General features: G+C 51.1%; 1 protein-coding gene across 14 annotated transcripts in view; it reads right to left on the bottom strand.

The window, feature by feature from the left end:
* The window catches only part of BOC (BOC cell adhesion associated, oncogene regulated), a 121,493-nt gene that overhangs the window by 61,648 nt on the left and 46,449 nt on the right, over positions 1 to 13,396 (bottom strand). For 7 of the 14 annotated variants that reach the window (XM_049105168.1, XM_049105160.1, XM_049105155.1 and 4 more), the window contains exons 2-4: positions 11,034 to 11,114; positions 7,335 to 7,459; positions 4,693 to 4,783 (exon numbers count right to left, since the gene is read on the bottom strand). The gene's annotated coding sequence lies outside the window, so the exon portion shown is untranslated. Of the gene's footprint in view, positions 1 to 4,692; positions 4,784 to 7,334; positions 7,460 to 9,650; positions 9,797 to 10,757; positions 10,777 to 11,033; positions 11,829 to 13,396 lie in introns of those variants that run through there. The other 7 variants (XM_049105158.1, XM_049105163.1, XM_049105156.1 and 4 more) reach the window with 6 other exon arrangements.

Genomic DNA, 13,396 nt, shown 5'->3' with positions numbered 1-13,396 from the left:
CTTCTATTGAATGCTCATGATGTGCTTCATAAATGCATTATAAGCCATCTCTTGTTTCTCTTTACCACCCTAAGAAATTGGGATTTCAGAGTCTAGGTAACTAGCCCAGGGTCATAGACCTAGCAATTGGCAAGGCCAGGATTTAAACCCGGGCCTTTCTGGTTCCAAAGCCCGCACTAACCAGGATGCCACACAATCTCCAACCTGGAAGTGGCCCTAGAAATACTGTTTCCTCTTGAACAAACTTCTAATAAGATTCACCCCAGAATCTGTCCTCTCACAGGGGACATTCCAGACGCTCCCCCAGACTCCTCTGGTCCTCCTCTCTCAGGAAGAATGTTAACCAGGATCCCCCCACCATGACATTTTTTCCTCTCCCAACTCCCGCCAGACCCTGAGACCCCCTTACTGCCTCTTCCTGTATGAGGGGGAAAGAGCTTGTCCAGAGCTTGGGAAGGGTTTCTGGCAATGCGATGAACTGCCTCCGGTCCAGGCCCCTGCCCTCAGAAAACAGACACAGCCACAGAAGCAGATGCAGCCCATATGGCCACACTCTGACCTCTGGCCAGTTCCCTAGCAGGTCTTATCTCCTAACTCATCCTGGGCGAGCACAGATGCCAAGGGGCTTGGGTTCTGATGTGAGCAGAAACATTCTGAATCAAAAGCAGTCTCTTGTGTTCTCTCTCTGCATCCTAATAGTGCTCTGAAAGGCAGCTTTGTGGGGACAGGGAAATAAAGGCTCAGAGAGTTTCTGTGACTCCTCTCAGTCACCTAACTGGCTGGTCACATAATTGTTCTTAAACCCAAGTGTCCTGTGTTGTCCCTCACTCGCTGCAAAGAACCCCCTGGCTTCAGGCTGTCCACATTTGCTAGAGAAAAACAAGGAACTGTGGGCAGCTATGAGTTTTCCACAGCCAAGTCTCCACAACTGTCCTAAGCCAAGAGGGAGAGGTCTGTTTCGCTCTCCTGCAGGTAATTGCCTGTAGAACTCTTCCTGCTGGCTGTCCTGTGAGGATTTGCCTGCAAGGTACCATCTCCTGTCAGTTACCTGTCTGTCAAAGCTCCTGCCTCCTTCCCCAGGCTATTTTTGTGTGCAAGCTGCCACTTCTCCTGACCAGGAAAAGTATTTGCTGGGCCAAGCGCCTTCTCCCCCTCTTCCCACTGAGGGCACACAGGACCTGCTTGATCAGACTTGCGGAAACCTGAGGAGCAAGTGAATTCAGCTGGCATCTACAGCGGACGCAGAGACTCAGACAGCCAATTCAGATGATGTCCTGGGCGGAGTGGGGCCACGGAAGAGGCAGGAGACATGTCCTGAGATGAGACCCAGCTGGAGGCGGCTTTCAGAACCATCTGCAAAGTCTGACTCGAGCTGTGCCACAAAGCCTGGCTGCCCGTGTGCTGCTGCTGTGCCAGTCAAAACCTCCCAGCTGTGGTCCCAGTTTTCAGTTCCTGTTTCCTACAGCAAGTCTCATAAAGGCCCCCGCTTGCCCCTTACATTTGTTAGTTGCAATAGAAACAGTCCTCCCTGCCACCACCGTCCTCCACAAGCTTCTTCTTAGCAGGAGAAATTGGGCATTTTTTACCCGCAAAACCCGAGTTCAGGAGTCAGCAGTTTTCTGATGGAATCTTGGCTTTGCCACCTAACCAGCTGTGAGTGCAGAACAAGTCACGACAATTCTTTAAGCTTTGGCCACTTTTCTGCAGAACAGGATCATACTGCCTGTCTCCACAGAACTGCAGAGGGAGAGTGCAAGGGTAAAGCCTGGAGGCTTAGCACAAGGCCCAGCACACGGTCGGTGCTCATTAACCGGCAGCTATCATTCTCCATATCACCAGAAGGACAGAAGAGGCAGGCGGGGCTGCCTCCTTGGCACCAGGGCTGATTCCAAGTGATGGAATCATTCTCCCCTCCCGTGAAGGGTACCTGCCGCTCCTGCGTGCTCACCCTCTTGAGGGAGCCTTGCTACATAAACACGAGGCTCTGCCTATAAAATCAGGGGAACAAAAATGAAACCCTGCACAATACTGCCCTCAGCAACCTGTTCCATTTTTTTCACCAGTGCTCAAGACCTTTGTGGTGTTTCAATGATGGGGCGGGGGGGGTGGGGGTGGGGGGCTGGCTGCCAACCTTCTTGTTCCCCTTTGGGCAGGAGAGCTGAGCTCCTCCACCCCTCCTCTCTCCCATTGTCAAAGACCACCCAGTGAAACTTGCTGGCAAGCTGCCACAGTCCAGACAAGCGAAAGCTGGGCCTCACCACCACCCAGCCTCCATCTCTGCAACACAAGGCTACAGAATGAAAAGCACCTGACCATGGGGCTTTCACCTGGAGCTGATGCAGCCTTCACGATGGCAGACCACCAGTGGTGTCAAGGAAGGGTTGCAGGTGATTGCTGGGAAGGCCTGTACATTGGAAGAGTCATTAGAATCTAACTCTCGGCTATAACACAGTAGATTTTTATGTAACTTGTTCACTACAAAACATCCATTCATAATGAGAGAGGTAAACAGCCATGAATTTTCACTGCTTCATGTGGTCTCCCTGTGCTGACTGGATTGTGAAATCCCCTTCACGTGGACACAGGTACATAAAAAGGAAGAGCTATGGTAACACCACTGTGGGATGATAGTCATTAGAGAGCAGAAAGAGAGTCAAGTGGTGGGGATGATCTGTGAAATAATTAAGAGCAGCCTCTGCTTTCATAGAAAAGTAATAAAGCTAGAAACCCCCAATTTTCCTCTCCAATTAACTGGGACCCATACATAATAAACCTGCTGAGATTGTAATGTTAGGTAAACTCAGACTAGTAAAGGCACCTGGCTGAGACTACTCTGGAAAAATACTGGCAGGGCTGGGGAAGGTTGGGGAGGGCTCTATTCCAGAGTTCAACTCCAGCCCTGCCTGGTGGGAGGTGGTGGGGGGGAGCACCTCCAAGGTCAGCCAGCTGCAGAGGGGCCTTCTTCCTCTTACCTGTAGCTCTCATCCTGTGTAACAGTTGCCTCTCAGCAGCCAAGGAGGTTCCTGGGCAACTGGAGAGCCCAGCGACTTTTATTTGTCCCTAAAATAAATGACCCCTCACCAGCAACTCTGGAAATGATTTCAGAGTTAGCAAACCTGGTGCACACAGTAGAACAAAGGACAAATGAAACTGAGAGGTAAAAAACCGAATTCAGGATTTTGTTTCTAAAATTCTCAGCTAAAATCTGACATGGGTGAGAAAGAAAAACCAAAATCACATGTTTCTCCTCCCACTGCCCCCAAAGCCATTCAGTAACTGGTTTCAGAATCCTAAGACTCAGATTTCTGAGATTCTGTACTCACTGCAGAACTTCCAGTTTTTCACTTTTCTAAAATTAACAAAACTACTCTGAACTTGCAATCTCCTGTCTCAAGTACACTTGAGCCTATCATCCGCTGAAGAAAAGTACATTTTCAGGGAGAAAATAAAGAACACATATAGGCAGAAGTCAAAGAACAGTTCAGTCCTACTAGTCCCATCTCTGTCTTTAAGACTTAGTCTGAGATACTGACTCTCCTCCCTCAAGAAGCCTTTATTTTTTTTAAAGATCTTATTTATTTATTCATGAGAGACATAAAGACATAGGCACAGGGAGAACCAGGCTCCATGCAAGGAACCCAATGTGGGACTCGATTCCGGACCCCAGGATAATGCCCTGAGCCAATGGCAGACGCTCAACCACTGAGCCACCCAGGCTTCCCAAGAAGCCTTCCTTAATTGACCCCGTCCAAGTACTTTAACACTACAGTTTGTATTGCAGTGTTCCCTTTAGTAATGGAATTCTGGATGGCGTAGGCTCTGGTATTGATCCCAGGCACACAGCAAGTACCCAATAAAAGCTTGTTGAAAGGATGAAGGCTCCAGCCTACACATACATCATCACCCTCGTCTTGTCCAATGCTGTCCAAACTCATTTTAGAGAAGAACAAACATTCCTTTGCCATACTTTTTGCTGCTCAGCTCCTTTTGAGTTATTATTTTTTTAATTCAATCCTACTTATCCTGGCCATATTATGTACTTTCCTGTTTCTTACCAGGAGAACTAGTTGAGACTTTCCTCAACATTTTCTCTGGCAACCAAATGAAGTTGACTGTGTATTATTGGCTCTGATCTTTCTCCTATGATTTCCTCTGACTGCCCAATAATCCTGTCCCAAACATCAAAGGCCTTCTTTGAAGATAAGGCCAAATTCACCATTAGGAAAAAGAGAAATTATTTTCTAACTTTATTTCAAAAGTTGGGATGACACAGAATCCCTCTGGGTTTTGTGAAATAAACATTGCCCAGTAGAGCAGATCACAAGACATTCGCTCTAATACCGTTAACAGAGACATAAACACAAGGCTTTCCTCACCCAAACCCAAGCCGGACTCTTCTACACAGCCTCAGACTCCAAATCCCATAGTAAATGGTTTGTATCCAACATGTTGAATGGATTTGCCTCAAGGAAAGGAGGGTTCGAGGGTTCACACAGTCACAGAGGTTATCACAGGCTCTGACTAAAAGAGTGTCTGAACCAATCTGTTTGATCCAGATTCCACTGTCAGACTCTTCCAATGCTAAAGGATGAGAAACACTGTATCCTCAAGAGGACAAAACATGAAAAAAAAATATAAAAAGACCGATCCAATAGGCCAGAGAGGTATTAGATTGTGGGCAGAAAAGCTCACCTGCTTCTTCTACTTCATTGCTGCTACCCTCAGATGGTGTGACTGTTGACAAGACTTCATGGGTCATGGGTTCCAGAAGTTTGTGCTGAGACTGGGGAAAAAGAGAAGTGTCTTATCTTTTGAACAACAAAATAAACAGTTCTGAAGTACTGGCTTTTTATAAGGTGCCTTGCTATAAACCATAGTAATTCCTTATTAATCCATTTTATAAATAAGAAAACAGAAAAAGCAGTTTTTCTAAGATCCTAGGCTTCCTTAAATCTCTAGTTACCTGGTCCCTTGTAGAAATGAGAGGAACCATGAATTAAGGACAATGATTACACTGAAGCCTAATCTTACAAAACCATTACCTTTGCAACCAGCAGCCCATTTTCATCAATATTCATCATATATCTCTCAAGAACATATTATTAGCAGGACTCATACAAAGTAAGGTGGGCTTATAGGAAAGGGGTTTAGGGTGCTAAGACAGCAAGCAAGGAATGAACCCAGCATAAAATCAAGGGTTAGCTACTAGCTAGGTTTGGGCTGGAGCAGAAGGCTCCTGCTAAGGTAATATTATCATAAGATGGGACAGAGCCACATGTGAGAGAGCTAAAAATTTGGGTTGTAAAGTTAAACTGTTTTTAAGCTGGGTGCTGAGTTGTTTATGGGACGGATGGAGGATGGGCAGTGTGGTGATAGGTAGCCAGTGGGGAGTCTAGCCATGTGTCAGCAGCAATTGTCAAGGGCATGAAGCAGCACGGTAGTAGCAGGCATGGAAAAGATGGTATAGATGGAAGAATAATAAAAGGTAAGGGCAGGAACGACAGGGCAAGCTTCAAAAGGGAAGCTAACACAGTGGCAGTGCAGCCACGACGATCAATGAGTTAGTTTGGTGGTTTGAGTCCGTGTGAATGGAGTCCTCGGAAAAGCCAGGGCTTCCACCCAAATTCCCTACTCCTCATCTCAGTGCCACTTGAGATGGATCCTCTAAATCTTATTTTCTGCCTTCCATCTCCCCTTCTCTACCCATACCAACCCTGAGGGCTCCAAGGAGGCAAAGCCCTATTTAGGGAGGCTTTTTGTAAACACAGATACCTAAATTAAAAACACCCACTTCCATTCCACTCTCCCCCCACCCACTGCCTAGGTCCCAAATATTTGATTCGGCCTCATAAATGATAAAAATATTATACGTGAAGGCCTCATGTGGGAGCACTCTTAGGATTTAGGTGAAGTAGATTGGACACATCTGTTCTCTGTGAGTCTTTGGACAAAAATCTCTAGATGCTTCACTGTGGATTACAAAAATGTGTATACTTTTATCACAACTATGTGAAAAGTATGTATGCACACAGATGAAAACAAAATCAAGTTGTGTTATAGTATGGGAAAAAGGGTCATTAAAATTTTTTTTAAAATTATTAATAGATGCTTGTGCAATAAATAAAAATGAGGGGGAAAGGGTTTAGTTTGGGGAATCATCCTTTAACTAAGCTTATTCCCTCAGGGGCAAGAAAGATCCCAGTCTAGGGTCTGATGTACTAGAAATATTTGATAAAGTATAGAGATGACAAGAAATTCTAAATGATAAATATTTTTTTAAAAATGTAGCAAATCACTATCTTTCCTCTGCCTCCCCAATTTCTACTCCCATCCCCTTTCTCTTATTTCCCCAGAAAGCAGACTCTAAGTATATAATATCTTTTGGTGCCAGTTTAATACTTCCTTACTCAAGAGGTCAGAATGTACTGGATATCAATTAACTGATGCATTTGGGTCTTCAGCTTCTTCCCAGTTGTTTTGAAAGACAAAGAAAACTCCGTTTTCATTAACCCCATCAGTGACTTCACTGAAGTCTGAACCCAGACCCTCTAGGATCTTGTGGAATACTGTGACCACCAGACTCACTTGCTCTTCTTGCTTAAGCCCTGGAGGTCTCTGGAGAAGTCAATGGAATTATTTAATGAGTAAAATCCCCTACTCCTTCTTGGGGAATGGAAATCACAGATAAGTTGCTGAAGAGAGCTGAGAGCCCAAACATTTGAAAGAGCACTTCAAAGAAAGGAATATCTCCAAATCCATTTGGAGGATGGAAAGGAACACCCCCTTATCACAAGTTGGCCAACCAGTCCACAGCTAAGCAGGGTCTTCCATCCCCCACCCCTATCTGTGGTCAAGGAACCAACCATCGTGGCCTCTGGCAACCTTGCCAGAGTAAAGCCAATGTCTGTGTCTTGGGCAATTTCTCCTGAGGAAATGTCTCTTGTAATGTTACTCCTCTTAGATCTCTTGAAAGAGGATGAAAGGGCCAGTGTCTGACATCTCAATCCTCAGATTTCATAGGAATAGACAGCCTCCAGTTTCCCAAAGGGCCAAACTGAGAAATAAACGGGGGTGGGGGTGGGGGGTGGGCACAGTCAGCAAAGTGGTAGAATGAGGCAACTCTTCTTTCGTTTTTTACCTCTTCCATAAACTCACTCTAAAACTCACCTGGCAGGAAAATCATAACTCCACTGCTGTTTCCACCCTGCCTCCGTCCCACTGACCCCAAGGTGCTTCAAGATTACCATGGGAACCTTCTGGGTTTCAATTATGAGACCATTAAAAAGTGCCAATTATAAGACCTCAGAAACGTTCCTGGGAAAGCTGTTACACACCTCAAAACGTCCAAGCTCTTGCCTCAGATTCACTTAAGTTCAGAAAATAGGTCACCCAGATGGATAGGTGCCCCAGCCCGCACCTGAGTCCAACAAGACTGTGTTATAATATTGTCCATGCTGACCTGGAGGAAATGGAGATTGATTTATTGGCTGTAATCAGAGGGGTGAAAAAAAACCATCACAGAGCTGAGCTGTGTGGGGCCCAGTTGTGGAAGAAATCAAAAACATTTGTGCACTGAAAAATTTTGAAAATTACATTTATTCCGTGTCCAATGTTTGCAAAGTTCTGAACAACAAAATACCAGGTGACAAATGTGAGCCGGGTACAGGGAATTTGGGGGTGGCACAAGGGCCTGAAACCAAAGCACACTTTTCACTCAGTCCACTCAAAGGAACTCTGAATCAAAAACTTCCTCGAGCCCATTTGAACTGGCTAGGAATGGATGGAGGAGCGGCAGTACACCCCACCACACCCATAAAGTGCTTGTTTAGGATTGCCGGCATGTGGTTTGGGTATTCTTAGCTCTCCTGCCACATCTCTGGAAGAACACCTTTCAAGTAACCCTGCCACCGCCATCCCCCAAACAAAACTAAACAAATCCCCGCGCTCCTCCTGAAGTCCTCCAGGTCCGATGCCCGGTGCCCCTCGAAATCCTCCCATCATCTGGAAGACCGAACTTGTGGCACCCTGAAAGTCAAGCGAGGCCTTCAACAATCCAGCAGGAGATCCCGCCTGGGCTCCTGGCCCCTCCCTACCGGCCCTTCCCACCTGTTCCAGAGGTTCACTTCCCCACCTCTCAGTTACACAAACAAATCTAAGAGCACAACTCCAGGATGCTGCGCGCGCGAACACCCCCCCCACACACACACACACACGCTCTCCGGCCGCTCCCCCAGCCCCACTGACACCTCTGGACACCCCGCTCTCCGCCTCGCCCCTTGCACACACTCCCCCTTCCCGCCCCCCGCTAGAGATGCTCCGCAGGGGGCTGTTTCCCTCCCCGGCCTTCGGTCCCTCCTTCGGTGTTTTCTCTTTCACCCCCTCCCCCGGGGGTGCCAACCGGTGCTGCGCGGTTCCGGGGCGCCGCTGACCCACTGCGGGCTTCTCCCCGCGCCCGGCGCGCGGAGCCGGGGCACCCGTGTCAGGCTTCGGGCACGTTTCGGAGGCGGTCCGGGCCCCGCTTCCACCGGACGAGCTTCCGGGAACCACCGGCCAGACTGCGCCGCAGGGAACCAGACGCGGCGGCCGGGGCCCAGTGGCGGCAGTCCCCGCACCCCGCACCCCACCTCGCCCCAACTCCTCCGGTCCCTGCACCCCGCGGCCCGCCTCGCCCCAACCCCTCCGGCCCCCGCACCCCGCCTCGCCCCAACTCCTCCGGTCCCTGCACCCCGCGGCCCGCCTCGCCCCAACTCCTCCGGTCCCTGCACCCCGCGGCCCGCCTCCCCCCAGCTCCCCCGGCCCCTGCACCCCGCCTTGCCCCAACCCCTCCGGCCCCCGCACCCCGCCTCCCCCCAGCTCTCCCGGCCCCTGCACCCCGCGGCTCGCCCCAACTCCTCCGGTCCCTGCACCCCACGGCCCGCCTCGCCCCAACCCCTCCGGCCCCCGCACCCCGCGGCCCGCCTCGCCCCAACCCCTCCGGCCCCCGCGGCCCGCTTCGCCCCAACTCCTCCGGTCCCTACACCCCGCGGCCCGCCTCGCCCCAACCCCTCCGGCCCCCGCACCCCGCCTCCCCCCAGCTCCCCCGGCCCCTGCACCCCGCGGCCCGCCTCGCCCCAACACCTCCGGCCCCCGCACCCCGCCTCCCCCCAGCTCCCCCGGCCCCTGCACCCCGCGGCCCGCCTCGCCCCAACACCTCCGGCCCCCGCACCCCGCGGCCCCCCACGCCCCAGCTCCTCCGGTCCCCGCACCCCGCCTCACCCCAGCTCCTCCGGCCCCTGCACCCCGCGACCCGCCTCGCCCCAGCTCCCCGGGGCCCTGCACCCCGCGGCCCCCCACGCCCCAACTCCCCTGCACCCCGCGGCCCGCCTCGCCCCAGCTCCTCCGGCCCCTGCACCCCGCGGCCCGCCTCGCCCCAACTCCCCTGCACCCCGCGGCCCGCCTCGCCCCAACCCCTCCGGCCCCGCGCCCGGCGCGCCCCCCTCGGCCGCGGTCCCCGCCGGAGCCCGCGGGCCGAGCTCCCGGACCCGCTCCCGCCGTCGGCGCTCCCTCGGCGTCGCCCGGCCTCCGACCGGCCTCCGCCCCCCCCCCCCCCCAACCAACACAGAAACACAACTTTTTGTGAAAAGAAAACAAACTTGAGCGACGTGACTCACCCCCGGTGCAGCGGCTCCTGCGGAGGGCGAGCGGGGCCCGCGGCCGGCCGGAGGGAGCCACCCGGCGCCGCGGCGCACGGCCACACGCCCCGCACCGCGACACCGCGGGCTCACCGAGCCGGAGGGCGGCCGCCGCGGGAGCACAAAGGACCCCCGGCCCGAGCGGTTGCCGGCCGGGGAGGGCGGGCGCGTGCGGGCGCGTGCGGCCGCGGCTGCGGCGGGCGTGAGTGCGTGTGTGTGCAAGGGCGAGTGTGCGTGCGCGCGCGCCGGCTGACACCGCGGGCCGGGGCTCAGGGTCTCTGCGCCAGGAAGCGGGGGTCGCGGCGGCGGCGGCGGCGGCAGGAGCACAAGGCAGGGGACGCCGCGCCCGGCGCACCCGGTCCCTCCATATGGAAGACGCTTTTTTGGATGAGTGAACTCGCGAACAATTCCTTCTTTTGCTTCTCCTGCCTAGGAGCCTCCCATTGCCGCGCGAGGCGGAGGAGGAGGGGGAGCCGAGGAGGCGGGGAGGAGGGGGGGAGGGGGAGGAGCAAGCCGGGGCAGAGAAAAAGTCTTGGAAAGGAAAGGAAGCTGGAAAAAAAAAAAAAAAAAAAAACACCAGACCAGTCCCCCAAACTCCGTTTTCTCCTAACGCCCATTTTCCTTCTGCTGCGCTCTAGCCCGCGCTCTTCCCCCACTTCTGGCTCCCCTTCCGCGGGCAGTGCCCCCGGACCCCTCTCCCCCTTCAGCCGCACCCCAGAGCCTTGCTCGCCAGCCTATCCTCCTCTCTCCCCGTCGCTCGCTCCCCCGAGACTGTTTCTGACACCCCAGTCTCAGTAGTCGTCCTCATTCGGCAAACTATCGGCTAAATCACTAAAAGCAGACTTTGTCATTAAACGTCCCCAAACTGGGGCAGCGGTTGTCAAAGAAATTGGGAGGAAACCGGTCTCGGCGAAGCCCCGACGCCACCTCCCCCGACCCACCGGGTGGGGATGGGAGGGAGGGTTGGCCGCGTCCTGCGCTGACAGCGCCCTGACCTCCATTCATCATCCCGGGATGGAGAAGCAGGAAAAGCATCCGAGGGGGGAGAGAGGGGGCGGCTAGTGGCCTAAGAGAGAAGTTGGTTACCTCCGCGTGTGCGTGTGTTAAACGCCTCTGCTTAGTGATGGGCGGAAAACAATTTAGCGGTTCTCGAACTTGAGCGGCCTCAGAACCTCCCAGAGGCTTACTAAAACACGGATTGCCGGGCCCCGCCCCCAGTTTTCTGATGGAGCAGATTCTAGGGTGGGCCTGGGGGTTTGCATTTCTAGTAAGTTCCCAGGTGACCGTGGTGATCCTGACCTAGGGCCACACTGTAAAAACACTTTTCAACGGTATTGAGAAGCTAAACATATACTGACTTACTGGCAAGTTGGGTCCTCTCCTTCTTCAGGGATGAGACCTAGATGGCGAAGCCTCATTCAAGTCCACACCTTTATATTGCAGCTGAGGAAAACGAGACCCAGAAAGGTTAAAGTATTTGTTCAACGTGAACCTCAAGTTTGTGCCCAAGTGGGAAGGAAGCCACCTCAGAATTGATCAGCAGGCCAAGAGTGGGGGAGGAAGGTGCTGCCTCTTTTCTGCGGCAAGGCAGCTGCCCTGGGAGTCAGGAAGCCACTGTGTGACTTTGAGAAAGTCACATAACCAGAAGGTCTCTAGGCCACAATTGGATTTTTTAAGTTTCTCATCAGTAAAAAAGGACATACTTTACGCTGAGTATATGATTTTAATCGAATCTGAATCAAAAGATGTTTAAAGGGGCAACATAGGGGACACCTGGTTGGCTCAGCAGCTGAGCATCTGCCTTCAGTTCAGGGCATGATCACCGGATCCTGGGATCAAGTCCCACATCAGGCTCTTCGCAGGGAGCCTGCTTCTCCCTTTGCCATGTCTCTGCCTCTGTCTCTCATGAATAAATAAAAATCTTTAAAAAAATTTTTTTTAAATAAAGGGGCAAAATAAATATTTCATTCAATATGTTGTACTGCTGCTTTTTTCATGTATTTGGTGATTCAGGCAGCCAGATTTTCACTGATTTATCTGATACTTTCAACAATGTATGCCTGGATTCTTGGGGCCTGTCTTTGGGGCAAAATGAAAAAAGGGATGATCCATCTTCAACAAGAAGGTGAAAAAGACACTGAAACTCCCTCTTGGAACTGTGTACCTATACTCTTTCCTCTTCTTTCTTCTCCCGTACCCTCCCTCCCCACTTTCCTTCTCTGGTACTAACATTCTCCCCAACCCCACCCCCAGCATTCCCCAAGACCTACTTTTCTCCCCAGCCAATGACCTTGTTAGCTTCCACCTTCTTCTTGTCCTCCTCCTGCGGCACAGGACTACAAGGCCTGGAGTCTACCCTGGATACAGAACTCTTAATTCCCCCAAGGGAATAGGTTAGCAGCCTTGCACCGCAGTGAAATAGTCCTTCTCCGCAAGCCCCAAGTGGGGTATCCAACTGTGTTTTTCAAAGATGACTCCAAGTAGTACCATTCCCACTGGCAATGTGGGGTTCTAATGCAAACACCATGCATGAAGTTCTTAGATCGATTCTTCTGTATTTCTATACATACTATTTGTTGCTCAACATCTCAAAGATGTCCCTTCCCCTTCACATTGTCTTCTTCCTCAGACTTTCTCTTAGGACTCTCCATTCCCTCCATTCTTATTTTTGAATCTTTGCTCCAGGCTCCGAGTCAACAAGTCAGAGCACAAGCAGAAAACAAAGATCACAGTCCCCTACCAACGCTATGTAGCCAGGGTAAAGGCCCATGGCCTTATACTTCCCTCCATCCGAGTCTGTTCATGTGGCTGCTCATCTTGCCCACAGAGTTTAGACAGAATGCAGATCACAGCTTAATTTAGAGGGTTTAATTCTGCAACAGCATCAAGCATAGTGTTGGCACCCCAGAAGTGTTTATTGTTTTTATGGCTCTTTGTATTAACAATTATGTTTGTTATTATTACTTCAGTAAGAACACTGTTATCTCTGAATTCTCCCCCTTTGCTTGGAGCAATCCTTGTCTAGTTCCTCCCTTCTCTCTCTGTTAGTTTCTCTATCCTAACCCTCCCCACCCAACACTAGCTCCCAGCCATCTCAAAACAGAGTCAAAGCTTGCAGTAAGGTGCTTTCTGCTACTCTCCACTCTGTTCATGGTGATTTCCCTTTGGCATCTTGCTTTCCTGGGGGCTTTCTTGCCTCCATGAAGGAGGGAGCATTTAGCATGAAAGTGATCATGACATTTATTACATTGGGAAGGAGCAGGCAGGGACTGTATATAGGTCTACATAAGTCACTATATAGAGTGAACTGGAAGGAATCCCAGTGAGTGAAGTGAAAAGAGGGGTGTCCCTCAGGTGCTGCAGACACACTACCCATTACAGCATAAACAAGAGAACTCCTTCATTGTGAAGCATATCTGGAGAGGATTGTACTGAGAAAAATTACTAAAATGTACACAGAGAAATAGGTACTAATTTTCCCTCTTTTAAAATAAATCTGTCTACCTGAGTATATACTATATTTATTGAAAAAAATTTAGAAAATACAGAAAAGCATAAAGAAGGGGAAAATCATTTTAGACCCACTTACCCCCGGATAACACTGTTAACCCATTGAGGTATTTTTCCTGATCATTTTCCTCTTGTCATTGTTGTTGTTTTTTTTTTCTCATCAGTACAAATACATACTTTGTCTACACTGAGTATATGATTCTAATTGATCAGAA

This window comes from Canis lupus, chromosome 33 (genome assembly GCF_003254725.2).
Source record: "Canis lupus dingo isolate Sandy chromosome 33, ASM325472v2, whole genome shotgun sequence".
Taxonomy (NCBI): Eukaryota; Metazoa; Chordata; class Mammalia; order Carnivora; family Canidae; genus Canis; species Canis lupus.
This window is presented reverse-complemented; position numbering and strand designations above follow the sequence as displayed.